At 40.6% G+C, this 15,745-nt stretch overlaps 1 protein-coding gene across 2 annotated transcripts in view; it reads left to right on the forward strand.

Moving 5' to 3' along the window:
- The first annotated feature begins 6,019 nt into the window (after positions 1–6,019).
- The window catches only part of znf385b (zinc finger protein 385B), a 426,346-nt gene continuing 416,620 nt past the window's right edge, over positions 6,020–15,745 (forward strand). The window contains exon 1 of one of the 2 annotated variants that reach the window (XM_043693506.1): positions 6,020–6,178. The gene's annotated coding sequence lies outside the window, so the exon portion shown is untranslated. The other variant, XM_043693507.1, reaches the window with a different exon arrangement.

Raw genomic sequence — 15,745 nt, forward strand, 5'->3', positions numbered from 1 at the left:
TATGCCTCATGGTGTACATACCCTGAGCACCACAAATTTGGCAAGCATTGAAATCCATTTGGATGGCATTGATCTGGTCAAGCTTGGTTGCATGCCATCTTCAGCAAGTATATACTGCACTTCAGGTATTGTCGTCTCTGCAATGGCACTTTATAACTGCCTTGTGGAAATCAATGTCTCTGACATCCAAGAGTTTTCCCTCAACCCACCCCACGTTTTACATAGAATCGTAGAATCCCTACACTGTGGAAACAGGCCATTCGGTCCAACAAGTCCACACTGACCCTCCGAAGAGCCAGACCCATTCTCCTATCCTATTACTCTGTGTCCCCTGACTAATGCACCTAACCTATGCGTCCCTGAACACTGTGGACAATTTAGCATTGCCAATTCATCTAACCTGCACATCTTTGGATTGTGGGAGGAAACCGGAGCACCCAGAGGAAATTCACACAGATCCGGGGACAATGTACAAACTCCACACAGACAGTCACCCAAGGCTGGAATTGAACCCGGGTCTCGGCAGCAGTGGTAACCACTGAGCCATCGTCTCAAAAGAATTGAACAAATTTGCCAAAACTTATTTCCCTTTTATAAAATCATGGTGAATCTGCCTGATCATATTATGGTTTTCCAAGTAAAAGCAAAATACTGTGGATGCTGGAAATCTGCAATAAAAAAAAGTACTGGAGAAACCCAGCAGGTCTGGCAGTGTCTGTGGAGAGATAAACAGAGTCCATGTTTCAAATTTGCTATGACTCTTCTTCAGGTTTTCAATTGGATGTGAAATATTAAGTGTGTTTTTTCCTTCAAGGCAGCTGCTAGATTTGGAGAAAGTGAGGAATGCAGATGCTGGAGGTCAGAGTCAAGGGTGTAGTGCAGGAAAAGCACAGCAGGTCAGGCATCATCCAAGGAGCAGGAGAACCGTTGATTCTCCTGCTCCTCGGATGCTGCTTGACCTGCTCTGCTTTTCCAGCACCACACTTTCAACAGCTGCTCCATTTATATGGTCTTCCAAATGCCTTGTGGCAACACCCCCGAATGACAAAATCTTGCATTTTCTGTTCTAACCATGCCAGGCTGCCTGGCCAGTAGTGCATGCTTTTCTCTCTCCCTCTTTTCTTGAGCAACTTCCTTATTTCCCACCTTCCAATTCGTAGATACTCTTCTAGAACTGATGGTAGATCCAATGTAATGCAACTAGGATTTCAACAGTCGCCTCCTTGAAAACTCAAGGATACAAGTTTTCAGGGGATTTCTTGGTTTCTATCCCCAATAATTTGTCCAGTATGCTTTCTTTCATATGAATGACTTGATTTTCTTCACACTCATTGAGGTCTTCAAAATTGTAAGTGGACTAGATAATGTGAAGCTGTTTCTGTTTGTGAAATAAACAAGAATGGGAGGGCATAGATTTAAAGCAATGTGAAAATGGAGCAGGGGGGTCACGAGAAAATATTATCACATCAACTGGTTACTGGATGCGTGGTGGAGGCAGGTTCAATTGAAGTATTCAAGAAGGCATGGGATGATTATTTGGATTGTGATGTTGTGCATGGATATGGGTAAAAGACAGGATTTTAACACTTGATATTAGAGCCAGATGTGAAAATACAGCTGGTTGCAGGCATGATGACTGACTTCCTTCTCATCATAACAATTGTGATTGAACACTTAGTTCCCCACAATTTTTGCCTTTTCCTGTGAAGACAAAGAGAGGGCAGCACGGTGGCTCACTGTTTAGCACTGCTTCCTCACAGCACCAGGGACCCAGGTTCGATTCCAGCCTTGGGTGACTGCCTGTGTGGAGTTTGCACATTCTCCCCGTGTCTACGTGGTTTCCTCTGGGTGCTCTGGTTTCCTCCCACAGTCCAAAGATGTGCAGGTCAGGTGAATTGGCCAAGCTAAATTGCCCATAGTGTTAGGTGCATTAGTCCGAGGGAAATGGGTCTGGGTGGGTTACTCTTCGGAGGGTCGGTGTGGACTGGAGGGGCCGAAAGGCCTGTTTCCACACTGTAGGGAATCTAATCTAATCTAAAATATTAGTTTAATGCCACTGCTGTTTCCTCCTTGCCATTGGAAGATGCTGTCCCCAGATACTGCCAGACCTGCTGAGATTCTGCAGGAATTTCTTTTTGTTTTAGGTCTTCAGCATCCACAGTTCTGTGTTTTACAATTTATGATGTGTTTACTTCTAAGGAAACCACATCAATATTGGCCAATGTCTTCCTTTCTATGTACTTGTAAAAAGGCTTAAATTCTGTGCTGCTTGGGTATTTCTTGCTCATTTACTTTCATTCAGTTTTTTTCTTCATCAATTTAATCGCTATCCATTCTTTACGTGAGCTTGAAAAAATATACAGGAATATCTTGAATTAGGCTGGAGAGATTACTTGAGTTTGATATGGAGATGGGGACTAGGAACATCAGTAAGAAAATCTGCAAGTTTGTTCAGAAAGTATTGGCTGTAATAGGTTACCCAAGTATGTAGTTAGCATGGTTTCTTTTTAGGCCTTACGGGGGAGCTGGACAAATTCCTGTGGTTTAGTGGAGGTCAGCAAGACTAGTGTTTGCAACGACTGCAGTTTCTTGATTGTTTTGGAGGTCCAGGCGGACTCCCATTGGATGATTGGATGGAAGTAGACAGGCTGCACGTTTTGGTGGAACTGAGCTCAGCTGGGTTTTCTCTTGTAGAAGTTACAATATTATCAACATTTGATATCTGAATAAGAACACAGAAACAAGGGGCAGGAATAGGCCATTCGACCCGTCGTTCCTGTCCCACCATTTGATAAGATCAACTACAATCTCAAATCCACCTCCCCTCCGTGCTGTTCTGAACGGAAATCAAAGGGAGCTTTGCGCCTGGGTGATATGTCTTCCTGGTTTTACAATAAACATTTCTGCTAGTGCTGTTGCACAGAATGTCATCCACAATCATTTCGATTTTGTCCAGGACATTCAAATACCCTTGGAAAGCAATGAAATATTGTGAAAAATTGGCTACAATTAGAGTCGAAAATCGGCGGAGCTAACTTAGATCCAGCAGTCGCCACTTTCCAGGGTGTCAACTTGCGTGGTAGACACTATCTTGAAATGAATAACCTAAAAAGGTTTTTTTCCCCCCCAGCTGTAATATTAGAACATTAGCACTTAGCAAAACATTTCTCTAATTATGGCTGGAGATCTTTAGCAAGCTTTTAATAATCGATTTCTGAGAAGACAATGTTGAGTAGAGAAAAAGGCTAACTCCAAAAGCTGCTGTATAATATTTGCACTTGTTTACAATTATTAACGTGACCATTATCCAAATCACCACGCTTTTTTAAAAATGTGGTATTGATTGTAGACCAGCATTTCCACTGCACTCGGGAAAATTCACAGGGGAAGTTTTGGAAGTTGTCAAAAATCTGATGTTGCCCCTCCTCCCCGGTACAGTGAGCCCGCCGAGAGCACCAGAAACCCATTTTTGCTCTTTCATTAGTGTCGACGTGTTTTCACTCCAGCCTTCTGCGACCGACCTCGTTTTGTACATCCTCGAGGCACTATGGAAAGGCAATCAGTATCTTTGCCAGAATTACGACTCCTTTTTATTCACTTGCTGGCCCCTTACTGATTTAAAACAAAATCTCCGAAGCACAGCAAGTGAAGGCATAATTCGAGATGATGTTTTACACCCTGGAACCGTAACGATGAATATATTATAGAATAACGGTGGAAAATCGAAGATCATCAAAACAGGCCTGGGTTCATGCTGAACGTGTTTTTCTAACCTGCTCGCCATCTGTGTTGTGCTAAAAAGGCCTTTTGCTCGATGAATTGAACTTTCACATGACCAGGTCTGATATTGACACAACGAAATGCATTTGAACAACAATAAAAACACTTTCACATGGGTGATTAAATCCGAACACTTTCGCTGTTAGAAAACTAATGTTCTCCCTCTATTTTTGAAAAACGTACTGAGGATGCTAGAAAGCTGAAATGAAACAGTGTTGGAGTAACTCAGGAGGTTTGGCAGTGTCTTTGGAGAGAGAAACAGTTAACGTTTCGAGTCTACATGACATGACTTCGACTCGAAATGTTAACTCTCTCTCACCACCGATGCAGCCAGACCTGCTGAGTTTCTCCAACACGATTACGAAGGTGCAAGAGGGAGCGCAGTGTGCCTATTGTATGTTAGCACAGTTCTAAACATAAACTCCATCTTTAATAGCGATACAGTCAATTAGTCTCCATTGAACATGTTGCGCTTGGAGCTCCGTTAGTCGGTTTGTAGGAGCGCGGAAAATTGGAAAATGAATGTCCTCTAACAAGTTGCGAGGAGCCGAGCTCTTGTTCCAGTTTGAATTTGTAAGCCATGGTTTGGTCAGAGGCATGGTAACTATACACTGTTGTCGATCTGACCCCCACCGTCTTCCTTTTAATCCGGCTGCCTTCAGCCTGGACAAAACGGTTCAGCACGTCGTCATTTCCCGTGGGACGTGATCGAGTATTTTCCCTTGAATTGGAATGGGAAAGGCGATGGATAATGGATACATTGGCTGCGAGAAGCTCAAAGACAACGAGGTCGGCGCATCATGTGGAATGGGCGTTGGGATCGTCTGTGTTCACTGAGAACCATTTATACCCTGGAGCTCGATGCTGCAAAGAACTAATTCGGGACACAAGAGCCTTGAAGAGGTTGCCACGGATTAATGACTGGCTCAGATAAGACAAATAAGTGGACTGAATAGGAGTACATATACAGAAATACTGTACTTGTGAAGTATGCAACTTGCTGCTGGAACGCTGAAGGGGATCAAACGTGAGGAGTGAACGTGACAGTGAAACGTTGAATTGGAACAAAAATAAACGCGATGAAATAATTTGTACTTAACAAGACCTTGCTTGTCCAAAGCGCTTCGCAGTCGCTTGTTTGAAGTGCAGTTAGTTTTGTTACCTTGTTAAATGCAGTGTCCAATTTACACATTTTTCCGAATATTGTTTGTGGAATCTAACAATGACCAGTTCACCTATTGCTGCTTGAGAGGTGTGTATTGAGAGACGACAAAATGAACTCTTTAATCATGTCTTGTGCCTGAGTTGATTCCCTGTCGGATTTCGGTTTAATACCTTAACTAAAGAAAGAGAAAGACAAATATCTTCCACTCATCAGTGGAACAGTGTAGAGAGTACACAGTGAGGCGAAGGATGTATGAATAGGGGCAAAGGTGCTGCTTGTCTTCACATTTTTTACATGAAAGAGATAACAGGATTTCAAAAAAAACGCCACTCTTACTTCGTGATATATCCATTAATATGGAAAAGGCTGTGCTGTATGTCTTATCTGGGCCGAAACTGAAGATGAGATGTGGCTCACGTGCTGAAGTGTACGAAGTTAAAAATCACACAACACCAGGTTATAGTCCAACAGGTTTAATTGGAAGTACTAGCTTTCGGACTCCAAAAGCTAGTGTGCTTCCAATTAAACCTGTTGGACTATAACCTGGTGATGTGTGATTTTTAACTTTGTGCACCCCAGTCCAACACCGGCATCTCCAAATCATGCAGAGCGTGAGAAATGCTGCAGCAGTGCATGGGTAAGGTGGATAGGTATAAAAGTGCACAAAAAGAGGAGCAAGTTATTGGAAGTCGGCAATAAATGTCCGCATCCGAAAGAAGAAGAGATACTTTGTTGTGCGTTTACACGGGGTCATTGATCACAGCGATGCAAACTCAAAAGATCAGCAGCAACCAACGAGAAATGTAAGTTTGCATTAATTCGTGGCTTGTGGACAGAAACGCGCGTAGTCTTGATGAGTGAAGTTTCTGTCCCATTGCGATTCCCATGGGTATGTCAACATTTCTGTGTAATCACAGGGACTGATCAACTGTATCCACCGTTCTGTTCTAAAGGGTTAAGCTGAGCTGTGGATGTGATGTATTTATCTCCGAGCCCGTGACAGTTCCGGTGTGTGTATTTCCTAAGACACCAGCTTGTAGGTGAGCGGGTCAGCCCTGGGCGCGATGTGCGCAGGCTCCTGTGAAAAGCCGGCGAAGGAATCGGCGGAGCGCGGATCTGCCGCTGCAGCCCAGATCAGCGATGCTGGGGATGGGAGCACCGAGTTCCTCGAAATCTCGCCCAGATTTTATGTTGAAGCTGCAGCCAGAAGGGACGGCGAACCACGGGCACGAGGTATTTCCAGGGGATGAGGGGATTGTCTTTTCTCTCTGTGCTTACGGTTGCACTGCTTTTGGAGCTGATCATTCCAGCGAAGGTTGTATGTTTCTTTTTCTGAGTTTTTTTTTGCTGGTGTAATTTTAAGCCTTTTCTCTATTATTAGGCGAATCAGGTCGCTGCCGGGTGGTCAGCCCGAGGAAATGTTTTATTGAGAGCTGGAAGTGGTTTAAAATTGTTGTCAATTTCAAGGACTCGTCTCATTATTAAACAGAAATTCTTTGGCATTGAATTCGAAAGGGGCACTTGGAGCATCGGTTTGATGGGGAACTGTATAGAACCGTTGCTTTCCTATTCTGGATTGAGATGGGTGGAAATGTCAGAGAAACTTCAGATGCATGGCGAATAGTTCAACTTGTGCCTTAAATGGCTCCACTGAAGTGACCTACATTGTTTCACGGTCTCGCTCATTTTAAATCTGTAGAATACAAACAAATAACACGATTCCTTTAAAAATAGAAAGCGCATTTGATGTTAAAAGTGATCATGCTTACAATGTATTTTACTGTTTAGTGATTTTGTTAAAATGAACGGATTAATGGGGGCTGTCATCAAATATTTCCGAGGCTTGATGGAGCGGGGTAATCCATCCAACGATCTTGACTAAAATGGGAGGGGGAACTGCGCCTTTATCCAGTCCCTAATTTAAGTTAGACAGCAGTGCTATTGATAAATCATGTAATTTTGGTACAGTGTTTAACTGCCGTATAAAGCGAGGCAAAATTAATATTGTGATGTCTGTAGCCATGTCGCATTGTTTTCGAACGATTGATCCCAGTAGTGTCTTCAATGTTGGAAGCAAGGTTCTCAGTTACAGTGCTCTACAGTTGAATTCCTCCGCGAATAAACGGAAATCTCGTGAGACACCTTCTCTGGTTATTAATCCAACGTGAGACTGACATATAGTAATGAAGAAACGGTTTGCTTTGATAGGTTCCTGTCAGTCACTCAAGCCTCAGATGTACTGCTAATCCGCTTTGTTCGAGACAAAACCAATTCAGGTCTAAATATAGCACTGTGGCACGGAGAGAAAATAATTTTAATTATGAGTTGTACATATGGTCATGATCTAGAGAGTCAGACATCTTTTTTATCTTCCCGTGGTTATTTTATCCAGTTCTGATGAGTTCATCTAATGTTCTGTTATTGATTAGAGAGAAGGAAGGTAGATGGATTTCCTCAGATCAATGCTTTAAAATCAGCTAGTTGGCTGTTTCTTTGAAAAGTCCAGAGTGCGGTGCTGGAAAAGCACAGCAGGTCAGGCGGCATCCGAGGAACAGGAGAATTGAATGATTCCTGGTGAAGGACTTACGCCCGAAACGTCGATCCTCCTGCTCCTCAGATGCTGCCTGACCTGTTGTGCTTTTCCAGCACCCCACTCTGATCAGCATCTGCAGTCCTCACTTTATCTTGGTTCTTTGAAGAACTTGACTTGATGAGGTTCAGTTTGCAGCTTCTAACGTGAGCTTCATGGAGGCTTCACTGTGACCGAGATAATTGAGTGTGTGGGCAAACACGTGGAGATGTAGTATAATGTGGATAAATGTGACTTTATGCATTTGCGAGTGGAAAGCAAAAAGACAGACTATGATTTAAATGGTAATTAAATTGGGAATTGTGGATGTACAAAGGAATCTGGGTATCCTTGTCCACCACGCAATTAAAGTTAACAGGCAAGAACAGTAGGTGATGAGAAAGGCAAGTGTGTAGGCTGGGTATCATTTACTTGTAGGTCTGAAAACCGAAAAAGATCCAAAAACAGAACCTCTTTTCAGAAGATGGCCCAAATAGATCTGTAGACACAGAGTTCAGGCCCATTGGAATATTACTTTGCTTAACTTAATCAGTCCCAAACAAATCTACATTTTTTTTCACAAATGGCCAAACACAGCATGCCAATGGTTCTATTTGGATCTGTTCAGGTCCTTTTTGAGAGAAAAAAATGCTTTTCGGTTCATTCAGGTTGTGAAATTCTTTTCCAAAGGACCCAAGCAGACTAGGAGAATCAAAAACCAAAAATATATTTTATCTGAAAACCAGTAGGTGATAAGGTTTGCAGATTAAGGGTTTCCGACTTGTCTACTGGCCTTGAAAGACGATTTGAGTCTTTAAGTAGGCATGATAATGCAGGCCTTGATGAGACCATACCTGACGTATTGTGAGCAGTTTCTTGTCCCTCCCTAAGGAAAGATGCAGTTGCATTGAATTGAATCAATTATTGTTACATTATTCAATATAAAATGCAGTGAAAACTGTGTATCATTGCCATGCATAGGTACCATTCACATTAACTTAAAATGAAATTATTGATAAAGAAAGACAACTCAAAAAGCGTCCAACGTTTCCTCTGCACTGTTACAGTCTCCTGGGCTTCACCAGCCCATACCATGCTGCAGTCAGTTGACGTAGATGAAGGACAGTTCAGGTTCACAAGGCTTGATACTGAGTGCTGTGCGATGAAGAGAGCTTTGTTTGACTGGGCCTGTGTTCACTAGAGTTTAGAAGTCTTCAAAAGGGAGTTAATTGAAAGGCATAAATTCTAACCAAGCTGGACAGACAAGATGCAGAGAGGTGACTTCCCTTGGTTGGGGAGTTGAGGATCAGAGATCTCAGGGTATGGAGAATCCATTTAGGACTGAGGTGAGATGTTTCTCCTCTTAGAGAGTTGTCAACCTGCAGCGTTTGCCACACAGAAGCCTAAGCAGACCAGGTCACTGGGTGTATTCAAGAAAGAGATTTGATGCAGTTTTGGATATTAAAGGCACCAAGAAGTTTGGAAGGAAAGTGAGAATATGGTGTAGAGATAGAGGATCAGCGATGATCATATTGAACAGAGGTACTGCCTCAAGGAGCTGAATGGCCTGCACTGCTCCTCATTGTTATTGAGACAAAGATTCCAGGCCATGTTACCTGTGTTAGATGCCACCCTAATCAAGAGTTAAGTAGGAAGGATTGTGAACCAGAGGTTAGCACCTTTTCAAACCTAGTTTGAAAATTTAAAAAGTGGACTCGAAAGACAGATGCTAGCAAAACTCTTTTTTTTTAAATGTCCCAAGGAAAAAATGTGTTAACATGAGTGATGATGAATTTAATCTCCTGTATCATGTGAGTAAATGGGCAAAAGGACAGCTGTGCTGATAGACAAGATTTGCGGCTTGGAAGAGAAAAGAGAGTTCAGATGTCTATTGATATCCCCACCGTGCTTTGGTTTGAAATGTATTCTGGAGAAGTTGCCCCCGAGTCGATTATGGCCAAAGATGAAATGGTTGATCACCACTTGGTTAACAGTATTTTCTGATAATGATCTCCAGGTATTGGAAAATTCTCCACAGCAAGGGGTGCAGCACTATAGTTCTGAAATTAATAGCACTGATTGGGAAATGGGCATTTGACATGAAATGAAAGCTGATGTCTTAGACACTGCTTTATTAATGACGACTGATGTGGGAATGATGCTTGAGATGGGAGAGAAGAATGAATATCGATGAATGAAGACTGTTTTGGAATACAGCTATGAAAGTTTTTAAAAAATGGTTTGCATGTGATAAAGATGAAGGAACAGTGTCTTTGGGGGCTTCAAAAATGACACATTCCAGATTGAAGGCGATACAAAGAATGGATTGCTAAATCATTGCATTGAGCGGAATGGACTGATTGGTATTAAAGAAAGATGAGTGACTATAAAGTGGAACAGTTTTATGAGTCACTTGGGATGTAGATGTTGCTGACAAGGCCAACATTTATTGGCCATCAGTAACTGCACATGAGAAAGCAGCAGCAAGTTTATTCCTTGACATCTTATAATCCACATACTGCAGGTAACTTGGTGCTTTTGGTTTGGGGAGTTGGAGTATTTTGATTTGTTATATTTCAAATTTGCATGGTGGATGAAAGAAGCATGCAATAGTGATGATATTCCTGTGTGCCTGCTACTAATGTACCTGTAGGTTAAAATAAAGTTGGGTGGTGGAAGGAGGAGAGGTGGGAACAGCGCTGTCAAAGAACTTGTGCCGAATTGTTGCAATGCATCAAATACATGTTGTGATGCTTGATAGGCCAGAAGCTTACAATTATAGATGAGATGTGGATCAAGCTAGCTATTTTGTCTTGAATGTGCGTGAATGATCTTTGGTTTTAAAGAGTTTTACCTACTGAAGTATGTATCTTTTAGGTGGTGGAAAGAGTCCTGAAGAGTGACCCATCTCTGTTGAGGTGATTATAACCACAGCATTTATGTGACTGGTCTGGTTAGCATTTTGGATCCTTCGTGGACTTTGAAGAACAATGATTTAACAATAGTTATGTTGTATAATGTCAATAGAGGTTAGATACACTTGTTGAAAGGCATCACTGTATAGCACGTGCGAGACCATGTTACATCCATCAGCCAAAGCTGAAATGTTCTTATTTGTGTCACGTGCAGGTACCGGCTGCTTCAATATCTGAGAAGTAGCAAAATTGGAACTGAACACACTTCAATCATCAGTTCACTCTCCCATTTCTGACTTCAGATTCAGATTGATGAAGTAGCTGAAGATAGTTGGGTTTGAGGTACAGTCCTGAAGAAACTCCAGCCATATCCTGGGACTATATTGACTGGGTTTCAATGACCACACCCACCTTCCTTTGTGCTGGGTTATGATTTCAACCAGTTGAGATTAAATATCTCCATTCCCTACACCCCAACTCCCCTATCTGAATTAATTTTAATTTCTATAGGGGTCCTTCATGCAACAGTTGGTCAAATCATGCCTTGGATCAAGGGTTGTGGCTGAGACTCTGGGGCTGAAGTTAATTTCTTGTGCATGTTTGGATCAAGGCTGTAGTAAATTGTTCTCAATAAAATCCAAACTAATAACATTGACGGTTTTACTGATGATTGAGAGTTCAAGTGTTCTTGTTGCATGTGTTATTGTCCTTATATCTGAGCAGGAGGCCCAAGTGCAAGTCCCACATGCTCCGGAGGTGTATAATAACATCTCTGAACATCTGAAAATATTTCTGCAAGCTAGCTATTTGAATAGTAGTGGGAGTGGATTCATCTGGCCTTTCATGAATGGGTTCACCTCTTAGTTTTCCAATTTGGGTTGATGCCACATTTGTAAATGTACTGGAAAAACTTGGCTAGAGATCCAAATAGTTCTGACGTACTTCATATTCATTAATGACACTTGGTGGTTGCTGTTTGGGCCAGGTCCCTAGTTGTTTTTGAGAAGGTGGTGGTGAACTGCCTTCTTGAACTGCTGTGGTCCCTGAGGTAGCTATCTGATGAAGGAGTAGTACTTTGAAAGCTTGTACTTCCAAATAAAACTGGACCATAACCTGGTGTTGTGTGATCTTTAACTTTGTACACTCACAATGCTATTGGGGAGCATATTTCAGCATTTTGATTCAGCGATAGTAAAAGAATTGTAATATATTTCCAAGTTGGGAAGGTGAGTGGCTTGGAGGAAAACTTGCAGGTGGTGATGTTTCCCTGTATCTGCTGACCTTGTTCTGGATGGCAGTGGGTTGTGGGTTTTCAAGATGCTTTTTAAGGAGATTAGGTGAATTTTTGTATTGCATCTTGTGGATAGTAAACACAGCTGCCACTGAGTATTAGTGCTGGAAAGAGTGGATGTTTCTGCATGTAGTGCTAATCAAACAGGCTGCTTTGTCCTGCATGGTGTGAAGCTTCTTGATGTTGTTAGAGCTACTCATCTAGGCAAATAGGGAGCATTTTATCATAGTCCTGACTTGTGCCTTGTTGATGGTGACCAGTCTTCAGGTCATCAGGAGGTGAGCTATTCGCTGCAGGATTCCTAGCCTCTGACCTGCTCTTGTAGCCACTATAATCACATAACCTCTCCAGTTGAGTTTCTAGTCAATAGTAACCCCCAGGATGTTAATAGTGGAAGACTGTACATTTTCGGTAATCAAGCAAGGGTGATGACAGGGTTGAGAACTTTTTGGCTGTATCTCCACACTTTTCTTTAAGCATTATTTAGAAAAACGAAACATAGGACAATTCATCAAATATTCCAGAAATATTATATTTATGGATATTTTACTGCTTAATTTGTTTAGTACATGTCATTTGACAGTTGCAAATTTGAGTGCTGCAGCAACTTTGTGTCAACTGAGTCAACCTGTTTATCTCTGTTTCATTAATAGTAAAAAAATTACTTAGAATGTACAGCATAGAAAGAGGCCACTTACTTCATCTGATTCAAGCTGCACGCACTCTTTTCTCTCACCGTAATTTGGCTGAGTTGTTTTCATTTGTCAGATCCTTTCATCTGTTCTCACTTGAGATTATTGGACACTGGGAGAATTGAGGGATATGAGAGGTGGGTGAGAAAGTAGAATTGAGGCAGTTGATGAGCCATGATCTTACTGAGTGGTAGAGTGGGCTCAAGAGGCTGTATGCCTTCTCCTGCTGTTTCTCATATGTTGCGGTCATCCTGAATATTAACTATACCATCTAGTTTGGTATTACTTGCAAGTTTTCAAATTGTTCAAGTACAATTCACAAAAACACATTACCTTTTGTAGGTCTAGATTTTAGAACCAACAATTATGACTCTTTGAACCGCTCCAGAAAGAACAATCCGAGTCTAAATTTTACATCAGCATATAAAACATCAGTCCTTTAAATATTTCTTTCCTGCACGCTCAGTTACAATTTTTTTGTTTTTTAATGTAGTAAATGTATTTTGTTTAGAAACTGTTATACTTGATTTTAAGTATTTGTTCATTCATGCATACTTATGCATTTTTTTTGTTTTGACAAAGCTGTTCTGTGTCAGCAAACAAACTATGATGTTTGTAGTTCATTTAAAGTTATTCTGGCTTGTGGCAGAACTTTGAAATTATGATCATAGTTTTATTAAAACTATGTCTTATTAAAATTTTCAAGTTGAGTTAAATAGGTGCAGCTTTGTATCTGCTTAAAAGATCTGAAGCATTTGAAGTTTTATCAATTGTCTTTTATTGTTAATTAGCAAGAAACATTTGTAATTTTTCTCTGTTTAAACTTATTCATTATTCATGTAAATAGAGCAAGAAGAATGACATATCCTTTTGACATTAACCTATTTTCACAAGTTCAGAAATAATTGTAACTGGGAAGAAAGTATTATTTTGAGCACTTTTGTATTAACACTACTCTGCTCCTCTAACTGTGTAGTGTCACTTGAGTCAATATTGCCATTCCAATGTAAAAATTTAGCGTACTTTAGTGAACTGCAAAGAACTTCACAGTGGAGAGAGATATGAAAGGCATTTTCTTGGGATCATCTTTGAACCGCAGTACAAAATCTTTGCTTGTCTTTAGCAATCCAGATGTGTTTAGTGAGAACACAATTAATGATTGAGACGGTTTCAATTATGTGTTATTGGGGTCTTCGATCTCAAAACCGAAGCTGTTTTCTTTTACATATCTGTACACTTACTTACTGCAGGTGAATTTTCAGACCTGTGCTATCTTTTAAGAATGAAAATTTCTGAATGAATCTTTTCACTTTTTCTTTCAATCACCTACTGAGTTTTCAAACTTGGCAGCAATCAGTGCTGAACTCCAGTTCGTATGTTTAGATTTTATAATGCTTAATAATTTTATATTTTGTCTAAGAAAAAAATTCTGGGGATCAAGTATTTTGTTTACATGAAATTGCCATATATACCCTTTGGATGAACTTATACAGGGAAGATCAGAAGTTTGGTTATATATCACTTGTGAATTGCCTAGGTCATTTGAAATCATGTTGCAAATGATATTGAAGTTACCGTACTGTTTGGATTTGAACAGGGGTCCAAACTTAGTGGAGCAAACTGTATCTCACCACTTGGACTATATTCCAGTACGTTAGTCATCTCCAGTTTAAAATAAATGTCCTGCTGCTTAAGTCTTTTTCTAAGCTTATCCAGATTAATTTATAGGTTGAATGCAGGAGCTGTGATCCATGGTTTCTTTTTTAAAAAAAAGTGTTGTGAAATTCTTGCAAGATAAAATGGCCAGACTGCTTTTGAAGATATGCGCAGACTCCCTCCCTCTACTGTTACAAACAAACAGAATGTATGTTGTACTTTTTCAAAGCACTACACATGAGAAATATACTTGAAAGGCGTGGATGTTTTTATGCAAGTTCGGACCACCCATGCTTAGAAGTGTCCACCCATCGGAAGAATTTCAATCGCATCTAAACACTGTATAAACAAGGTGCTCTGGCAGAAACATTCAACAATATTGGAACACAATGGAATTTTTGAAACAAGTGATTCCACCAAATGTAACCTTGTTCTTCCTGGGTGTTTCTGTAGTCTATTTCCTTCCTCTGCTCGCAAGGTTATTCCTCTCAATGACTTGAATTACATCATTACAGCACAAAGGGATTGTTAGGTCTGCCCTCTTTCTGGTAAAGTTGTAACTGATGATGTTTGTGTGTGAAAGATTTCATGGTACAGTCTGCAACAGAACAAGGAAGGGAGGATGCCAAACTTGAAGAAATTCTCTTGGTGTCCAAGCCATTACTTAAAAATTTATATCTCAAGTAACATCAGAATAAAAGTGAATGTTAATTTATGTTGCTGTTTTAGGGTTGAGTCTTTTGCTTTGAAGTTTAATTTTCTGGAGCTACATTTGGCAATATCATGTTAGTGTTGTGGAATTCTGCCTCTTCCTCTATCAATCAAAAACATTGAATACAATCTTTTATTACAATCCACACCCAATTTTTGTAACAGTTTAACTGTTCGGAAAATGCTTAATTAAATTGCTAAATTTGGAAATGCAGAGTTATAAAGTTATTCAAAATGTCATCCCTATACTGGAGATCATGACTAGAGAGATTATAAAAGAGGAAACATTAGGCAAAATTGTCTAGACTGGAATCCTTACACCTTGCAGTTTGTTTTTACCTCTTATAAAAAGAACAGAGAAACAGTAGAGAAGGTACAACAAAGGTTTGTGAGGATGACATGGAGCTGGGAATTTGAGCATCTGCAGTATTTTTGGTGTTCAGGGGCAGTTTGGATTCATTTCAAGGTGAGGCAAGGTGAATGAATAAGATGGAAATAAAAAGCAACATATGCTTGAAGGGTTAGATGAAGAGGAGACCACATTTATTTATGAGGAGCTTAGTTACTGGTGGAGATGAGATAAGCTGATTCCCTTGCCTGTGTTGTAGTTTACTTTTTGTGCCAATTGCACACCAAAGAGCTGAACAAAACTAATTGTAAGTCAGAGGTACACCTCCTTGACTGTCTTGAAATGTGGTAGCTTCCTGAGGATAACATCAGCTGTGTTTGAGTTTATACCACACGTGCGACTGTCCATACTGTGAGACATACGTTAGGTATATGTGATGTGATGACTAAGCCATAGTTATTTCACTAGCGTGATCATTACAAAAATGTCTCTTCTGTTTCACTGTAAACTGCATAACTTCACTATATTTAGTTCTCTACATTGATCAGCTCAGAGCAATAATTTTAATTAGACTCATGGAGTTACAAGGTTACTTCGGTCCAACTAGTCCATGCTGA

This window comes from Chiloscyllium plagiosum, chromosome 7 (genome assembly GCF_004010195.1).
Source record: "Chiloscyllium plagiosum isolate BGI_BamShark_2017 chromosome 7, ASM401019v2, whole genome shotgun sequence".
Taxonomy (NCBI): domain Eukaryota; kingdom Metazoa; phylum Chordata; class Chondrichthyes; order Orectolobiformes; family Hemiscylliidae; genus Chiloscyllium; species Chiloscyllium plagiosum.